Source organism: Ursus americanus, chromosome X (genome assembly GCF_024610735.1).
Source record: "Ursus americanus isolate L20-20 chromosome X, mUrsAme1.1.p, whole genome shotgun sequence".
NCBI lineage: Eukaryota > Metazoa > Chordata > Mammalia > Carnivora > Ursidae > Ursus > Ursus americanus.
This window is the reverse complement of record NC_142164.1, coordinates 116,278,580-116,296,703: the sequence shown is the minus strand read 5'-3', so window position 1 is coordinate 116,296,703 and position 18,124 is coordinate 116,278,580. Positions and strand designations below refer to the sequence as shown.

The 18,124-nt window shown below is 46.5% G+C and overlaps 1 protein-coding gene across 4 annotated transcripts in view; it reads left to right on the top strand.

The window, feature by feature from the left end:
• The window catches only part of TBL1X (transducin beta like 1 X-linked), a 211,700-nt gene that overhangs the window by 145,973 nt on the left and 47,603 nt on the right, over positions 1-18,124 (top strand). For 3 of the 4 annotated variants that reach the window (XM_087859766.1, XM_087859767.1, XM_045813595.2), the window contains exon 3: positions 5,476-5,564. The exons of the other annotated variant lie outside the window; for it this stretch is intronic. The gene's annotated coding sequence lies outside the window, so the exon portion shown is untranslated. The remainder of the gene's footprint in view (positions 1-5,475; positions 5,565-18,124) is intronic. 4 annotated transcript variants of the gene reach the window in all.

Here is an 18,124-nt window from a genome sequence, read left to right as displayed (position 1 = left end):
GGCTGCTTTTAAGAGTTTCTTTTTACTGCTGGTTTTCAGGAAATTGATTGTGTCTTATTAGGGTTTTCTCTGGTGTTTATCCTGCTTGGGGTTTGTTCAGCTTCATGGATCTGTTTTACCTTTTTTAACCTAGAATTTCCCAAACTTACTCGATCTTACAAGCTTTGCTTTTTCAGTAATACATGTTATCGTATCTAAGGACTGGCGTTTTATGAACAAATACTAAAATGAACCCCACCCCAAGTTTGGGCAACGTGAAAGTCAGTGTTTATTAGTCTTGCACGGTTTCTAACTCCGTACTGTCTACTTGGACCATGGAGAATGGGGCGATAGAGAAAGCTCTTGGACATATCCCTGGTCGTGTGCAGAGTGTTCAAACGGGATGACTTGTGAAAGGGGTGTCACTGTAACTGTCTGCGTGTGACTGCCAGCTATATGGGCACACTTCACCAGTAGCCATTTTTCCAAACTTTCTCACGTTGGCACAGTAACAATCCATTGTCTAGTTCGTGTGCCCTAAAGGAGTTCGTGTGCCTACGGCCAACAATACATAAAGTGTTAATTCCAAAAACATTTGGACTAAATGTTTTCCGTAGACATTGAACAACAATATTGTCATCTGACCATGCAGACTTTTTTAAAAGATTTTTTTAAATTCATTGGAGAGAGGAAGAACAAGAACGAGTGGGGGGAGGGACAGAGAGAGAGAGAGAGGCAGACTCCCTGCTGAGCAGGGAGCCCGATGTAGGGCTTGGTCCTAGGACCCCGGGATCATGACCTGAGCTGAAGGCAGACGCTTAAACAGCTGAGCCACCCAGGTGCCCTGACCATGCAGACTGTTTTTAAAATAAAAATGTTTTAAGATGTTCCTTGTTTTTAATTTATATGTTTATGACATATAAGCTTATATTTAAAGAACATCAAAGGTTAGGCCCTTGGAATTTGTGTACAAAATTAGTATCTTTTATCATTAACAATACAAAAACATTTTTCCTGGGTCAAAAGCGTAACTTTAAAAGGGAAGGGGTTCCATCGATGTTGTCTCTTTTGCCTTATATATAAATAGGGCACATGTTTACTACAGGGGCAAGAATTAGTTCACCTAAATTAAGTGTATTCCAAAAGTGAGGGTTTTTTTTTTTTTTAAAGATGAGATAAGATATGAGGAGATAATTCATGCATTGTGACTTTTCACTTTGCAGTACCCATTTGCCTAGTTCAGTGAGTAAAAGGAGAAATGAGGATGATGGCCTGATTAATTCCCAGTGGATAAGGGCTTATCTGGAACTGCCCTATTTCTCGATACTATTATAATATTAAAAGTGATGTTTATTTTTGTAAGTCATTACCATCTTGGCACACTTGTGTTCGTTTTAGTCAGGCACTGTCATCTTTAGATTTCTAGCTTCCAACATCTGAAAAGTGTGTTTTTATATTTCTCTTGGAGAGCGCACAGCCTTCCAACAGCAAAACCTCAATTAATTGGAATGTCTAGTGACTGATGTGTTGGTTAATCAGAAAATTGTCTTTTGAATTTCAACATATTGTTGGAAAGCCGTTCAGAGCGGACTTTGAGAGAGTCGGGCAAACCACGGCAGAGTGACCGTGAGGCGTCCTCACCCCTGGGACACCTGTGTGCGTGAAGGAGCCTGCCGGAAGTGAAGCCCCACGAAGACGGTGTTCCCAGAATTCCTGCTGCCTACGGCTCAGAGCCGTGAGCCAATCCTGACAGCAGAATGACGATTTATTGTGTGCGATCACCTGGTGTGACGCAGTGATTGGTGTGGCCTGGGGTCCAGCGGTGAAGACGCAGCATGAGGGTCTGGTTGGCAGGCTCCTTTCATTGTTTAATAAAGGATGACGTGAGTTTAAAGCACTGGGATTCTAGTCTACCAGGAAATAGAATTAGTATTTATATAGTTAAGCATTTAATTTATGATCAGTGAAAACGTATGTTTGTCCGTTTGACTTAATGATTCATGTGGGCTATTGGTTTTAAAAAATGGGGGCAATGACGAAGGAAGCATTATGGCAGTCTACGGAAGCACCCCCTAGACTCTAACTTCTGAATCTAAGACCGGCGTGAAAGTGTTCTTTCACCTTCTGATATTTCATAGTACAAATCAGAAGTCATGAAGAACTTAATCTAAAATCTGTTCTGTGAAAATAAAGTTTCTTAACCTTAGCATTTTGGACATTTTGGGGGCAGATCTGTCTTTCTTGTGGGGGGGCTGTCCTGGGAGGTGTAGGATGTTTAGTGGCCTCCCTGGTCTCTCTCCACTAATTGCCATTGGACCCCCTCCTCCAGGTGTAACGGCCAAAAATGTCTCCAGACCGTGCCTAATAGATCCTGGGGTGGAAGGCACCGTGGGCGCTGGCTGAAAGCAGTGTGTTACAATGCAGATGCCCTGTGATAATTGCACGCTTTTATTAGGTATCACATGCATGGATCAGTATTAAATTTTAGTATTACGTTTAAGAAGGTACATGGACAACCGTTGTCAAACTCAACTGCCCCTGATGAATCGAAGCGGAAATGTGAGCAGCCCTGAACTCAGAACTTTGGTGCTAAGCCTGGGGAGGTGGGAAAGGGCGGCAAGGGCAAAACAAAACCAGTCCAGGTTCTCTGGTTGCCTGATACACTTTGAGGAGCTCCTGAGTGGGAGAGCAGTTTGCTTCGCTCCACGTAGAGAGAGAGAATTCTTCTTCTTCTTGGTGCTCGCTGTGCAGAGCTCTAGCTGTCTGTCCTTTGCCTGCTGGAGCTCTTAGGCAGGCAGGTTCCCTGGCTCCCTCCTGTACATCTGTTCCCTGCACAGATCTCTCTGCCTGTCCCGTCTGCATCTGTCAGTCCTGGAGAGGATGAGGCTTCCACGAAGGAGGATCAAAGCAAACTGATGTAGGGCAGTTCCCCTGCAAGGGGGTACGCCCCAAGGGATGGAAAATGGGGGCTCAACGCAGACTTGTGCACGAGTGTTCATAGCAGCCCCAGTCACGATGGGCAGAAAGTGAACGCAAGCCAGAACGCCCCGCATCTGATGGATGGACCAAGTGTAGTTCATCCATACGGTGGAACAGTATTCAGCCGCGAAAAGGAATGAGTGCCGAGACGCGCCTTATCGTGGCGGAACCTTGAAAGCATTTTGCTTCGTGAAAGCAGCCAGTCACAAAAGCTATCGGATGCTTCCACTGTTGTGTCGTGTTCAGAATAGGCAAATCCAGAGAGAACGTAGACTGGCAGTTGCCAGGGCCGCCGGCAGAGGGAATGAGCAGTCACTGCTTAATTGGGTACAAGGTTTCCTTTTGGAATGACGGAAATGTTTTGGGACTTGACAGAGGGGATGTTTGCACAACATGGCGAGTGTTGTCAGGGCCCTGTACCTCCCCCGTGGAGGGACTGCCGGGACAGGTCTACACTGTGCCTTACCTAGAGCTGAGGAGCAACCAGGAAGTTGTGACAAAGTCCTTTTTATATTCATTATTACCTTTGAGAATAAAGAACATATTGCATTTGTGAATGCATTGGCATTTCACACCAATACCTCGCAGTACGTGAACGTTCTTGCCAGTACTGCTCACTGGTGGTGGTTCTGGGTACTGATCGTGGGAAAATCAGTTACAATTAAGTATTGGAAGATCAGATTTATTGTTTCTATCAATAAACTAATTTTGACATGTTTCATAAGCGGAAGAGTGTTGGTAACCAGTCCTATTTTCCCGTTTTTGTGTGTTTATAACACACAGATGATGTTAATTACACTTCCTGAGTTTAACAACATATATAAAAGATAATCTTCAATTCCAAGAGTTACCATCTGTTTTGGACCACAGAATAAGAATTTGATTCTAAAGGTTTTTCTGAACAGCTTGTAATAGGAGCTGTTTATATATTAATTACTTATTGAATTATTATGGATTTTAGTGTTTTAATTTCCAAGCAATTTGGGGCTTATTGTGGTGACATCTGCTCATATTTTGATACTTCATGGTATTTAGCGATTTCATCATAAGGCTGTTTTTTCCCCCCCGTGGTAATTTACAACTCAATCCCGAAAATAGTAATTTGCTTTCTGCTTCAGGTACTGTGAGGAGTATTGTCCTATTTTATCTCTACTACAGAATTTTTTTCATTACAAAATGTATTTTTATTTTATGAGCAAAATCAATATTCCTTTATGCCTGCTTCCCTCTGGTGAATAGTTTCTGTTCAAAGAGGTGTAGGGAAATTTTGTTTAAATATCATTATTTTTCTTCAATGGTAGATTTTTAAAAATTGCCCTGGTTATTACTTTTATCTTACATATCCTTATGGTGTTTTTAAAAAAATGTACTGTAATGAAACTTAAGCGCCTATGAACCTACCTGTAAAATCTTTTCAACTGCCTTTCTTTGAGCAGTGTAGCTATAAACATGACTCATTGGGGATAATTTCCTTGAATTTCCTTAAAACATTTCATGAGGGTCTGCATTCACTTAATAAGAAACAGCTTTATTCATAAGCTTCACTCGTGAATTTGAATTATATTAACCCTGGCACCTTCTTATCGCTTATGATTAAACAAGAATTGAGAGAAGATGGCAGGCAGTTCATTTCCTTAGATTTTGAGCTTATAGACAATATTAGATAATTTAAATGTAGGACGCTGGATTCATTCATAACCAAGGAAGTTTTATGAGGAAGAAGGTAATTACTGTTAAGTCAATGCTAGTTGATTGCTTAGTGTTTATACTGGCCGAAAAGTAGAAACACGTTTTCGATGCGAAGGTTAACTTAGGAGCTTACAGATCTGGCTTCTTCAGAAGTGCACATGGGGGAACGCTCGTGAAATTGAGATGCATGACAACACCAATGGGTAAGTGGAACCATAGTGAGTCTAGTGCCTTTCCTTTGCTTTATTTTGGGGAAGCCGAAAGGGAAAAAAAAGATTCTGACGCTGTTTCTGTGTGTTTATGAGCACAGAATATAGCAAGGTGTGTATATACACGTGGACGTGCATGCAATATTGTCATAAACATTAGCCCAAGTAATGTCTATAAAATTTCCTTAAAGCGTGGTTTCTTCCCTTAGAGGTATGTGTAGTTTAGTTTCTTGGTTGCAGAGGACATGGTCCCGAAAACAAAAGCATTTTGGATAGGCTCTGATGATCATTAAACGATAGCAGTAGCAATATCTGAACTAAAATTAATTTTATTTACTTTGAGACTCTTCCCTTTCGGGATTTCGACACATACGACGGTACGGGCTGGCCTCCCTCCTTTCTCGCCTTTCACTTTGCAAGCCAACCTGCAGTGTCTGCGTTCAAGTGTAAGACAGAGATTGTGATGTCATAAAATGAGTGACATTTGAGTTGAGATGATAAAGGGAAACAATGCCACCGATTTGAAAAGGAAAAAAAACCACGAAATGGGAGAGGCTAGAGGTGAATACTTCCCAAAGAATTTTAAGTTTTTTCTTCGTATCTCCTCGTTTCTCACCAGCCGGCTCCTGGCAGACACTTTGCAGTTTCTATGATCGGATGCTGGGGCGCTCACTGGTTCAAAGGTCTACACATGAAGTCACCATAAAGGTAAGCGGCCCAACCCGCTGTTGCATCTTGGTCCTTGAGCTGAAATCCCGTGGGCAAGTGGAAGTGCGTTTTGCCCAAACTGAACATCTTCTGTTTTAAAAGAGCTTTTTTCAAGTTGCGGGCCTTTGCCGTTGCCGAAATTGCAGGTGGTAGGTAGGACACCGTGAAGTCATTATGGGCTCTGTATAGGTAATTCTAAATGATGAATTCACCTTTTATTGCCTTCCAAGAATGGTGGATACTGAACCAGTTATTACAAACTTTTCTGGGTCTTACCAGGAGAGGATGACACCTTCTAACACCAAATCTTGTCAACATTGTGTATTAAAATTAAGCCGAAACATTAATTATGATTAGACGCATGAGTATAGATTTTATCTCTTGTAACTTAATTCTGTAGTTTATTAGTTTATTTTAAAAATTTTTAATATTTAATTTTTTTTTTTTTTTTACAAGTCTCTACACCCAGCATGGGGTTCGAACTTAGAACCCTGTGATCAAGGGTTGTGTGCCCTACTGACTGAGGCAGCCACGGTCCCTGTGCTTTATTAGTTTCGTAATGCAGTTTGTGTGTATCTGCAAACCGATTGGCTAATTAACCCTGAAACTTAATTAAAACAACAAGTAGATCATTACACCTGTTACAGAGCTAGGAGATGATAAAGTTTCCAGAAGAGCAAATCCAACAGGTGCCAAGACATGGGATTTTAGGGTCTGATTTTATTATTTACTTTTTGTATTTGTATTTTTTTTCTTTATCAATTTGGTTGCCTTTTCCTTTTTTTTTTATTTTTTATTTTCGTTCTATGTTCAGTTAATGAACATAGAAGTATTATTGGTTTCAGAGGTAGATGTCAGTGACTCATCAGTCTTATATTACACCCAGTGCTCATTACATCACGTGCCCTCCTTAATGTCCATCACCCAGTTACCCCATCCCCTGACCCACCCACCACCCCCCCCCCCCCGGCAACCCTCAGTTTGTTTCCTATTTTTGTCTTCAATTTTTTTTTTAGGGAAAAAAAAAAAAACCCTATAGAGTCTTCATAATTTTAAAAAACATAACGATGGAAATTTGGGGAAGAATTTTGCTTATTGCTTTAAAAAGTTCAATCAGGACTAAAGTGATAGGCCTACATTTAACTACAGTAAGAATCTTGAGGTATTTTTGTTTAAAACCAAGTACGTAAAGGGGCAGCTGGGTGGCTCAGTCAGTTAAGCGTCTGACTCTTGCTTTTGGCCCAGGTCATGATCTCAGGGTTGTGCGATCGAGCCCTGCATGGGGCTCTGTGCTGGGTGTGGAGCCTAGCGTAAGGTTCTCTCTCTGTCTCCCCCCCCCCCCCCAAAAAACACCCAAGTATGTAAAAATAGCAAAGTAATGTATAAGAATCTTGGTATTTTACGGAAGTATTTGAAAAATGTAGTTTGCTAATAAAAACAAAAATTTGCAAAATGTGAATGTAGCTGAGTTCGTGACTGGCTTTAACATAGTATTTTCAAGAGTCATCCGTGTTGTAGCCTGAATCTTCTCTGTGGCTGAGTAATACTCCATTGTATGGTTTACCACATTCTGTTGCAGATCGCTCATCAGTTGGTGGACGTTTGCGTTGTGTTTACCTTTCGGTTATTATGAACCATCATTATTCATATTACTGCTGTTCTGAACGTTGTGTACAGGTTTCTGTGCAGACGTCTTCTCCATTTGTGTTGGGTCTGTGTCAGGGAGTAGCATTGATGGGCTGCATGGTGACTGTGTTTCACGTTTACTGAGCTGCCAGGCTTTTTCATCAGTCCGTACTTTTTGAAATGGAGTTGAACCATCTTCCGAATGTCAGAGGGACGACGGGAGAGGGCTGTCGGTCCTCGGTGTTTCGACTGGGAGTTCACTCAGTACGGAGGGAACAGAAGCTTCCATTGAGTGGAGCACACGTTGAATTCCTACTGTGTGGGAGGCGCTGGTGTGGAGCTTTAGAGATGACTTTGGAGCTTGGGCTTTGAGCCACGGCAGAGCGTGGCGGTGGTGTTTCCTGCTCTCAGGGTTCAGGGGCTGCTTTGTTCCTGAGGACGTGCGCACGTTGGGGCATGCCCTGCAGGTCAGCGGGCGGGCGGCTTCACGCTGCGGACAGACAAGGCAGACGGTTGTCCAGTGTAGAAACGGGACACGCTTCGGTAGGGCTGGCAGAACCAGAGCAAGGGCAGCATTTTCTGTCACAGGCCGGAGAGTAAGTCACTGAGGCTTCGTGGGCCAGCCGGCCTCTGTTACAGCCGCTCGGCTCTGCCGCTCTCGTGTAGAAACAGCCGTCCATCGTACGTAAATGAGTGGACACGGGTGAGTGCCAATAAAACTTTATTGACGGACACTGGAATTTGAATGGCAGATCGGTTTCATGAGTCATGAAATAGGATTCTTTTGATTTTCTTTTTCAACCATTTAAAAATATAAAGACTAGTCCTAGCTCGCAGGCCTGACGAGGGGAAGTAGCAAGAGGGGTTTGGCCCCAGGCCACCGTCTGCTGACTCTCACTAGAGGAACGCACCTGTTTGTCTCTGCCTCCCCGAACTTGGCTTTGTGAATTGGAGGGCATCTTGGGGTATAGCTCTGCGAGGCCCATGATGTGATTACGACAGAATCCAAACCGTGGTTACTTGGCAAAGGCCCTGCGGATGTTCAGGGAGCTACGAGTTGTAGGAATTTGAGGGCTGTCCTGCCCTGTCATGAGCAGCGGTCCTGGACTTGTGTACCCGCTTTAACTAAGGGTTCTCAGTCAGGGGCAAGCCCTCACCCCTTCCCAGGGGACATTCGGCCACGTCTGGACGCAGTTTGCAGGGGGACGGGTGCTGCTGGCGTCTGGGGGGCAGAGGCCAGGATGCTGCTCCGCGTCCTACGGTGCACAGGACGCCCCGCCGCCGGGATGTACCTGGTGCCGCGTGTCAGGAGCACCAAGATTGGCAGAGCCCACTCACTACCGCTGTCGGTATTTTGTTCTGTATAGTAAGTCTCACCAGCCTTGTGGTGAAATGACATGTAAGCTGCTGAGCATTTGATGATAAAACTGAGTTCCTGCATTTGCTGACATAAATAAGAGGGTCCCTGGACTCTCATCTGATACTGAGGTTCTTAATATTTAAGTATTTTCTTTTTTTAAGATTTCATTTGAGAGAGAGTTAGCGAGCGAGAGAGCACGAGTGGGGCAGAGGGAGAGGGAGAAGCAGAGTCCCCGCGGATCAGGGAACCAAGGACCTGGGATCATGACCTGAGCCGAAGGCAGGTGCTTAACGCTTAACCGACTGAGCCACCCAAGCGTCCCCTTAAGTGTTGTTTTAAAAGGTGTTTTTCTTATTCATTTAAATCGAAGCACCAAACAGTGCTGTCTGTGAAGACAGAACACAGTGTCTCAGACGCTGCATCGCCAGCCCGCGCGTCTTCCTCAAGTTCGTGGGAGGGCCTCATGTACGTTGTGGACAAGCTGTTTCCAATTTTTCCATCTTAAAGATAATTGAATCTGTACATTGATTTACTGATGCACTGGAAGTATTAGCTCAAACCAACGTCATGGGAAAAGCAGTACTGTTCTGCGGAGGCCGTAACTGGCCGTGTCTCCAAGGCGGTCTGCTTTGCAGTCTGGGGCGCGTGAGCTTGCACTGCAGTGTGTAGAGGGGAGGGGACGAGGAAAGGACAGTCATGCTCTTTGTGCGTACATCGTCTGGCTCTTGTGACGCAGCCTGTCTGAGCAGCGGTTTGCTATTACTAGCTTGAGCACTTTTAGGAAGGCTTCCTTCTGGGTCTTCCCCGTGGACGGGCCCAGACGTGGCAGTGAACAGGGTGGCTAGTTTGCACAGTTGGAGAGAGGACTCTATGGCCACTTGGGAGGCACGCAGGCGGTTTTGGAGGTAACCCCAGGGACCGGACGCCTTTCCTGTCACGTCAGCATCGGCCATTGATGTGCACAAGGGTTTTGGATGAAGGCCCCCAGCCAGCCATGAATTAACCCAGAAGGGCGGCCAAGCGCAGAAAGGACCCTTTCTGAATGCCTCACCCTGGGGATGTTTTTTCTTCCGTGAAGAGCGGCTTTATTTTCCTAACACGAGCCCCTCCTCTGCTCTCCAGCCCTGTAGCCTCATTTCCTCCTTAGAAGCGCTGAGTCGTTCTCATGCAGATTATTTCTGGAGACACTGCCAGGTTTTAATTACATTTTAATGAATGTGAAAACAGTTCACGTTCATAGGAGAAGATTTGGAAAATAGGAAAAGCACACACGGAGAGAGAACTCTAGCGAAATTCCACCCCCAGAAGTAGATGGGAGACTTTTCGGAGGGTTATCTTCTGTGTGTGTGTATGTGTGTGTGTCTGTGTGTGTGTGTGTGTGTGTGTGTGTATGCAAAACAAAATTTGGCATCGTGCACGTTCCATCTTGAAACCTACTTATTTTCCTACATAACACTGTATCATGGACGTTTCCCTGGTCATGAAATACTCTTTCAAGGACTCCATCTTATTCTACTGGTTTATTCCCATATTTTAAATGGTAGTACTGTTGCTAAGACTCTAGTAATAAAATAATAGTTGTTTGATTATATTTATAATTTTGGGCCATCTAACTGCAAGTAAATAAATAAGTTTAGTGGAAATCTTATCTTTGGGGGGTGTCTTTTCTTACTGTAAAATAATAGACATCTACTCAGTGGTAAATGACGAAAAGTCCAAGAAAGTAAGCAACCAGCATGAAACCCCGTTCATGTTTTCATGTGTTTTCCTCCCAATATTTTCCACGTGTATATCTTCCCGTAATCGGGGTCAAACTGTAAATGCCATAATTTATTGAATCATGCTGTCATTGAACAGCAAAGTGTTTGCATAGCTACATGTTGTCTTAATGACACTTACGTAGGAGAAAGAGATAATGCAAAGTGATAAAGCGAGCCTCTTTCACCTCCAACGTAAGCTGGTCCCCAAGCAGATTTTAGAGAAGGACGGTATGGAAGTGTTATTACACGCATTAAAAATTTCATCTTCAGCTGACCACTGATTGTGTAAAAAAATAAACCTCGTTCCGTTGAAAGAGAGAAACACATCGCAAGGGAAACAAACAGGGAGGGTAGGACCCACGACACTCGAGTCAGAACGTCCACGGAGAAACGCAGGAAGTGCCTTTTGTGGGATGAGGTCATTTCGAGCAGATTTTCCAGCTGCTCTGGCTCTCGGTCCTCAGGCGGCATGGAGACAAGTCGCAGAGAGCTGAGCCTTTTCCAGAAGATTACTTTAAGCCGTGGATTCTTCCAGCGTCAACGCCAGCGGGCGAGGAGGGACGAGAAATCAGACAAACTTTCTTCCATCCCCAGAGGAAAGGGCTGCTTTAAAAGAGTTCAGGAGACGATTTCACAATGGGGCAGATTGTTAGAAGAGAAGCTTTTCCCGCTAATGATGCTGGACGAGCACTGTTCTCCTCCTTTAATCCTGCGTGCTCTGCTCACTGTTTCGGGACAAGGCCCCCTCCTGTTGGCAAGACTCGGGCCCTTTCTGCCTTTCCCTTCCGCGCCAACTCCCAAGTAGGTCTCTTGGGGTTACGACGTTTAAGGTAATTAAATGGCCATTCAGACTCTGTTGTTTTGGGGCGATCCCCTCCCTTCCTGGAGAATGCTAGCCTAGAAAACCCCGTAAGTACGTGCTAAATCGAATGAAACCCTTCAGCGACATTTCTCTGTGACTGAACTTTGCACTGATTTGGGAAGGGAACCGTGATTAATAGGACTTTCTGCCACCTCGAGATGGAGTTGCAAAAAGCAATACTATAAATAACTCATCTTCCGCTTCTCCGCGGCTTCAACCCCAAGTGCCCGAGCGTCCTGGAACGCTTCTGTTCGGCGGGGCGCTGTGCACACGTGCTCAGCCCTTGGCCCGCTGCCCCCATGTCTTCAGGCAGCTCCAGGAGAGGATGTCGTGGCTTTCCTTCGCTGGGTGGGGGGGGGGGTGCTTCTCCCCTTCCCTCCCACTGAAGACCTCAGATCAACCTGATGGCAGGTGTCTCAGATCACAACTGGGTCAGGCCAGAAAGGACACGCGCATGCACTCATTAAGAACCCGTTTGGGTTTTTGTTTTTTGTTGTTGTTTCCCATCTGTTTGAGGCCAAGGAGGGTGTCCTGGTGCCGCCACAGCTGTCTTTTATCCTGGAACTGGAGAGGTTGGGAAGCAGCACTGGAGTTCTCAGAACTGGAGTTGGGCACGGATGCCGTTCTGGAAACCCGCTAGATGTGGTGTCTCCGGATGGTGCTGGCTTTGACGGGTTTACACGTGCTGCTGGCGAGTTTGCAGACCACCGAGGAACCGTTCCCAGGGGACCAGCCCCGAGCCCGTTTGCTGAGGGTGTTGTGTCCCTCCGATGCCTCCAGAAGGCTTGCTTCACTCTCTTTGGGGACGTGCACCGTCGGCCGAATACGAGGAGTAGTTAGCAAGTCGTGGATCTCTGCTGTGCCTGAGGCCCTGCTCTGAGAATTTCTGTACAAACGCTGAATTCTCACAGCCTCTCCCGGGCGTAGGGCTGTCGTGATCCAACGTTAGGAGATGAGAAGCTGAGTCACGTAACCTGCCCGCCAACCTGGAGCTAGAAAGGGGTGGGGGTATGATGAAAAGTCAGGCTGACTGGCTCTTAGTTCCCAGGCGCCCTGAATCCCACACATTTGTACCCTGACGGTTGTAGCCAGCGCAGGCATGTGCCTGCGAAAATCCTTCTTCCAGAATGAAGACAGGACACAGGCCAGCTTGCCTCACATGATAGACGTTAACGGCGTTTCACAGCAAACTGTAGCACAGACGGAGTTCTTCCTGCCCTGGGTCCAGGGCAGCGTCTGGTACATTGTACAAGGTCAAATTGTTCTTTACACAGTAGCCCCCCCCACACTCACACACATACACACACAGTCATACACTCATACAACACACACACACACACACACACACACCACACACGGCTCCTGTACTGCTTTTCTGTCTCCCTGTTCCCATCATCCTCCCCAGATGCTGTCTTCATCAGCAGGAATTTACGCTCCCCCTCTTCCAAAGTTTCCCTCCTTGGAACCCAGCCCCCCACTCCCCGTAATACTTTGTGTGGCTTATGGGGGGGCTTAAGTGTTGGCGCCTTTCATTATTTGCATGGAGGTCTTACTAAACAGCTTAAAGGAAGAGGTGTGCGTGAGTGAGTGCGTGTGTCAGTGTGCGTATGAATGTGTTTAATTCCTAGTATTGCCAAAACACCATGCCTTGAATCTAGGAGATACTCGGTAATTTCTCCATTACCTCCTCATACCTCATTCTCCCCACACGCTTGCTTTCCTAAGAGGACTTTGTTGGAAATAGTGCACGGTGCTGAGAGCTCGGTAAAGCACGCAGCCAGAGTTAGGGCCGTGATGGGATTGGCAGCCCTGCGGCACCTCTGAACAGACCCACGTCAGCCTCCCCGTGTCCGGTGTGCCTGGCGTGTGTTCTCATTTCAAATATCTGAGTCTTTACTGGAGGGAAGGCAGGGTGACGTGAAGTTAGGGAACTCACTCTTTACTGTGGGGTTGTTATTTCGGCTATTGAGTGGTGAGAAAGGCCTTCAAAACAGGGACTGGTGAACACGGGCCACGATGAATCGGCCTGTTGAGTGTGAAGCCCAGAACCTCATCGGGCGGGGACGGTGGCCGAGTGCGTCTGCCAAGCATCTGCAGGAAAGGACCCTCTGGAAAGGGGACATGAGAGGTCATGAGGACCCAAGAGAAATGTCCTGTGGCCCCAGTATGCTGCCCCTTAAAATCAAACCGTTGGTCATTTCACGATGTCCCATTTTCTTGACATGAAGCGTATAAATTAAAAATCAGACTGAGGAGTTCCCTGGAGGAATCCCAAATCATAGAGATGAAAAGTAGACTGAACAGAGGGTGCCAGGGACCAGGGGATGGGGGAAGTGGGGGGTTAGTGTTTAATGGAGTTCCAGTTTGGGAAGATGAGAAGGTTCTGGAAATGAACGGTGGGGATCGTTGTACAACAGTATGAATGTCCTTAACGAGTTGTACACTGAAGGGCTTATGAGTGTAAGTTATATGTTCTGTTTACCGCATTCAAAACAAAAGAGCGAGAGACGGAGTGGAAATGTGACATTTGTTTGTCTGATGTAGAGAACCCTGGCTGTCCTGTCCCCGAGTAGAACGTGGACAGACACAGAGCAGCCCACGCTCAGGGATTCACAGCCTTGCCTGACTTTCTCTTTTCCATCAGTAAGAGCTGTTTCATCTTTAAGCAGAGGCAGGAGTGGGGGGCTTGAGAAGTAACACGACAGTCGGAACTCCTCCTGTCGACGTGATATTTCACGACCAGTTATGGTAAAGACGAGCACGGGGGCACCTTCCTTCGGCCTTGGCTCGCGGACAGACTCAGAAGTGGCAGATGACCGGAGAGGCGGAATGTCCTTGCAGACGCTCCAACCAGACACGCTGAGTGGGGACTCCCTCCCCTCCCGCTGACCGCTGCTGCCCTCGGAGACCTTTCAGTGCCACGAATACCAGTGTGCTTCTCTACACTCAGTTGCACAGCACAACCCTGGGTGGAAATCCATCGTTTTCTCCTCCCATCCTGTGAAATTTAGGTCTGGTCGTGGAGGAAACAGGATAGGGAACTTCACTTCCCACACTTATGAGGGGATGTTGGTAACTTTTGCCAAGCAAAGATCAGCCATTTTACTCACTGGTGTCAAAAAAGTAAAGTGGACCCATCAGACCCACCACCACCACCGCTTTCAAGCAGGTTGCTTAGAGGTGTTGCAACTGTAAACACCCTGTGAACTGTTGTGGGTTTCTCCTGACTGCAGTGCAGTCAAACCCAGTGAGATGAGGGGTGCCTGGGTGGCTCAGTCGGTTGAGCGGTTGGGCGTCTGCATTTGGCTCAGCTCATGATCCCAGGGTCCTGGGATTCAGCTCCATGTTGGGCTCGCTGCTCAGCGGGGAATCTGCTTCTCCCTCTGCCCCTCTCCCCTGCTCGTGTTCTCTGTCTCATATAAATAAATAAAATCGTGCAAGAAAAAAAAAAAACCCCAAGGAGTTGAAATGGATTAAGTATTGCTGTTAGGGGCGCCTGGGTGGCACAGCGGTTAAGCGGTTAAGCGGTTAAGCCTTTGGCTCAGGGCGTGATCCCGGCGTTCTGGGATCGAGCCCCACATTAGGCTCCTCTGCTATGAGCCTGCTTCTTCCTCTCCCACTCCCCCTGCTTGTGTTCCCTCTCTCTCTGGCTGTCTCTCTCTCTGTTGAATAAATAAATAAAATCTTTAAAAAAAAATGTATTGTTGTTAGTTCAAAGAATGTTCTCGTGTTTGTGTTGAAACAGTCTAAAAATATACACGTATATTGTAAATGCATTTCCTTCACTGGTTACTGTAAATCCCCTTTTTTTTTTGAGTTAGGTTTTATATTTATTTAGTTATTTTAAAGATTTTACATATTTATTTGAGAGAGAGCGAGATCGAGAGAGAGACCACCAGCAGCGGGGAGATGGAGAAGCAGGCTCCCCGCCAAGCAGGGAGCCTGACGCAGGGCTCGATCCCAGGACCCTGAGATCATGATTTCAGCCGAAGGCAGACGCTTCACCAACTGAGTCACCCAGGCGCCCCTTTATTATTTTTCTAAAAGATTTATGTATTTATTTTAGAGAGAGCACTCGCGCACATGTGTGCCTGAGGAGGGGCCGAGGGCAGAGGGAAGGAAATTCAGGGAGACTCCTTGCTGAGCACGAGCTGGACATGGGGCTCAATCTCATGGCCCAGATCGTGACTGGAGCCGAAATCGAGTTAGAGGCTCCACTGACTGAGGCTGCCTGGCCCCCCTGGAATTAGGTCTTTAAAAAAATAATCCTTTAAAAGCTAGTTAAGAAGTTGTTCAGTTGTGGGGGAGGTGTGATCCAATTACTCTGTTTTCAAAAATTAAACGATGTCATTGACGTAGAACAGCCAGGGGGACATAGGACAAGTGTTGTGGACCAGATGACATTTCACCTGGTTCTCTTGCAGGCCAAGGCTGGTTTCTGTTTTCTTTTCTCCGCTGCGTTCAAATCAAAAAGCCTTTAAGGGGCGCCTGGGTGGCACAGCGGTTAAGCGTCTGCCTTCAGCTCAGGGCGTGATCCCGGCGTTGTGGGATCGAGCCCCACATCAGGCTCCTCTGCTATGAGCCTGCTTCTTCCTCTCCCACTCCCCCTGCCTGTGTTCCCTCTCTCGCTGGCTGTCTCTATCTCTGTCAAATAAATAAATAAAATCTTTAAAAAAAAAAATCAAAAAGCCTTTAAAAAGTTAACAGTGTACTGGGAGAAGCGTATCCTAACTTATAAATGTAGAGAGAACCTCAGTCTATGATCAGGAAACAGGAGAGCCAGAGCTGAAGCAGAAGTTTCCTAGCTGCAGGAAATGATGGTGCATAAAGGAAAAGAGGAACAAAGCAGTCCCCCATCCTTGGTGTGTTGAGGAGGCTCCAGAATCCTGCGTGAACGCCATGCAGACACCTGGGCTCATTGCAGACACTCGTGGCTGGCGAAGGAGAACCTGGCTCTTGGGGTGCTGGGACCTTTTCTCCTTAGAAAACAAAACGGATCTGGATGCTGAAGAAAGAAATCGGAATTTTCTAATGAAACTGCTGATAATTTTGTAGAAAGATTTGACACGGGCTATCTGGAAAAGCCTGGCTCTTATGGTGCATTTTAAATGATCACTTTTAGTAGCCTGGCTGTGTCATAAGCAGCATCTGTGAGCTGGCCCCACATGGCCCTGCGTTTTTGTAAATGCAGTTCCTCTCAGATGCAAGATGCTGATTTTTCTTCTCCAGAGAAAACCAGCAGTTTTGCCATTTGGGACATTTGGCAACGTCTGGCAACGTTTTTGATCATCACAACTCTGGGGGAGGGGGTTGTGCTGGCCTGCAGCGGGCAGAGGCCAGGGAGGCTGGTCAGCGTCCCACGGCGTCCGGGTCAGCCTCAGAACGAGGATCATCTGGCCCCCAATGTCAAAAAGTACTGATGCTAAGAGCCCGTTAGACTTTACTTATTTCTAAGCACCCAACCTGACGGAAAAAGAGAATGGAGCCGGGGTGGTGTGTGTCATTTCAGGCTGCTGTGACAACGTAGCCCAGACGGGGCAGCTAGACATTCTGTCCTTGCAGCTCGGGAGGAGGGAAGGCTGAAATCAAGGCGCTGGCAGATTCCGTATCTCGTGAGGATCCACTTCCTGTTTCCCAGATGGGCCTCTGCTCATTGTGTCCTCGCTTGGCGGAAAGACCAAGAGCTCTTGGAGGGTCTCCCTTACAAGGGCGCTAATCCCACTCATGAGGGCCCCACCCTCATGACCTGATCACCTGCGCGAGGCCCAGCCATTCACCATAGAGTGAATTCGTCCTGTAACTGACTCGTCGTTACTGCCCGTGTAACGTCTCCAGAAGTCTCTTCAGCGTTAGCGTTCTGTGATATGTGTTTTTGTTATTGTTTACGTCCTCTCAGATAATGTTTTTTTTTCACCTGGTTATGCTCAGATTTCATAATTTTTTATTTAGTCTCTGATATTTTCCTGACACTGTCTTATGAATGAATTCCCCAGGATGCAAACCAATCTCAGGACAGATCTATATTTTGATTGTCAGCTTTTCTTTTCAGTATATACACAAGTACAGACTATCAGCAAAGTAGCTGAAGAAGATAAGCATTCTTGAGTGGCAAAATCCTGGTAACTCAGGTGAGAATTGCAGTGACCCAAGAGACAGCATGTTCGTTCTTCACTGAGGCCTAATGATGGCCACACATTTCTGCAGCACCTGGAAACAATACATTTCTCTGGGTCCCGAGTCCGGGCCCCCCTTTGCTGGATTCCCTGCTCAGGGCCTCACAGGCTGCAGATAAGGTGCTTGCTGGGCTGCATCGGCATTTGGAGCTTGGGCGGAGGGGAGGAGGTTGTCTTCCTAGCTCATTTGTTGGCAGAATTTCAGTTCCTTGTGGTTGTAGGACTGTTGTACAGAGCTTCCTGCGGGCTGTCCCCAGTTCCGTGGGCGGTTCACACGATGACAGCCTTCATCTTCGAGGCCAGTAGGTCAATGTCTCCCTTCAGGCCACTAAGACAGGATCTTATATGATACAATAATGAGGAGAATGACATCTGGTCACCCTTGCCATAGGACATAACCTAAGGAGTAGAGTGACATCCCGTCCTTTGGTGTATTCCGTGGGGTAGAAGTGAGTCACAGGTCTTGCCCACATGTGAGAGGGGATCTTACCAGGGTGGGGCTCACTGGGTATGTCCCTTACAGCGGCCTTTTGTGTGACTCCTTGAAGGTCTGCTTTGCCCTTTTATCTTTATTCTAAATAAACAAAAAGTTAATTCTCATGTAATGATAAAAGTTCTGCCACCAGTAAAAATGCCTGAAAATGTATGGTGTAGGGTCTGAAGACAGTTCCCCAACAGCTAAAAATGTTTGGTGTTGGTGACCTCGCTGAACGGGGTCATGGCCTTTCTTGGCTTCGGCTCTTTTCGGAGTGAATGCTCTTGTTGGTGTGTGCATTCTA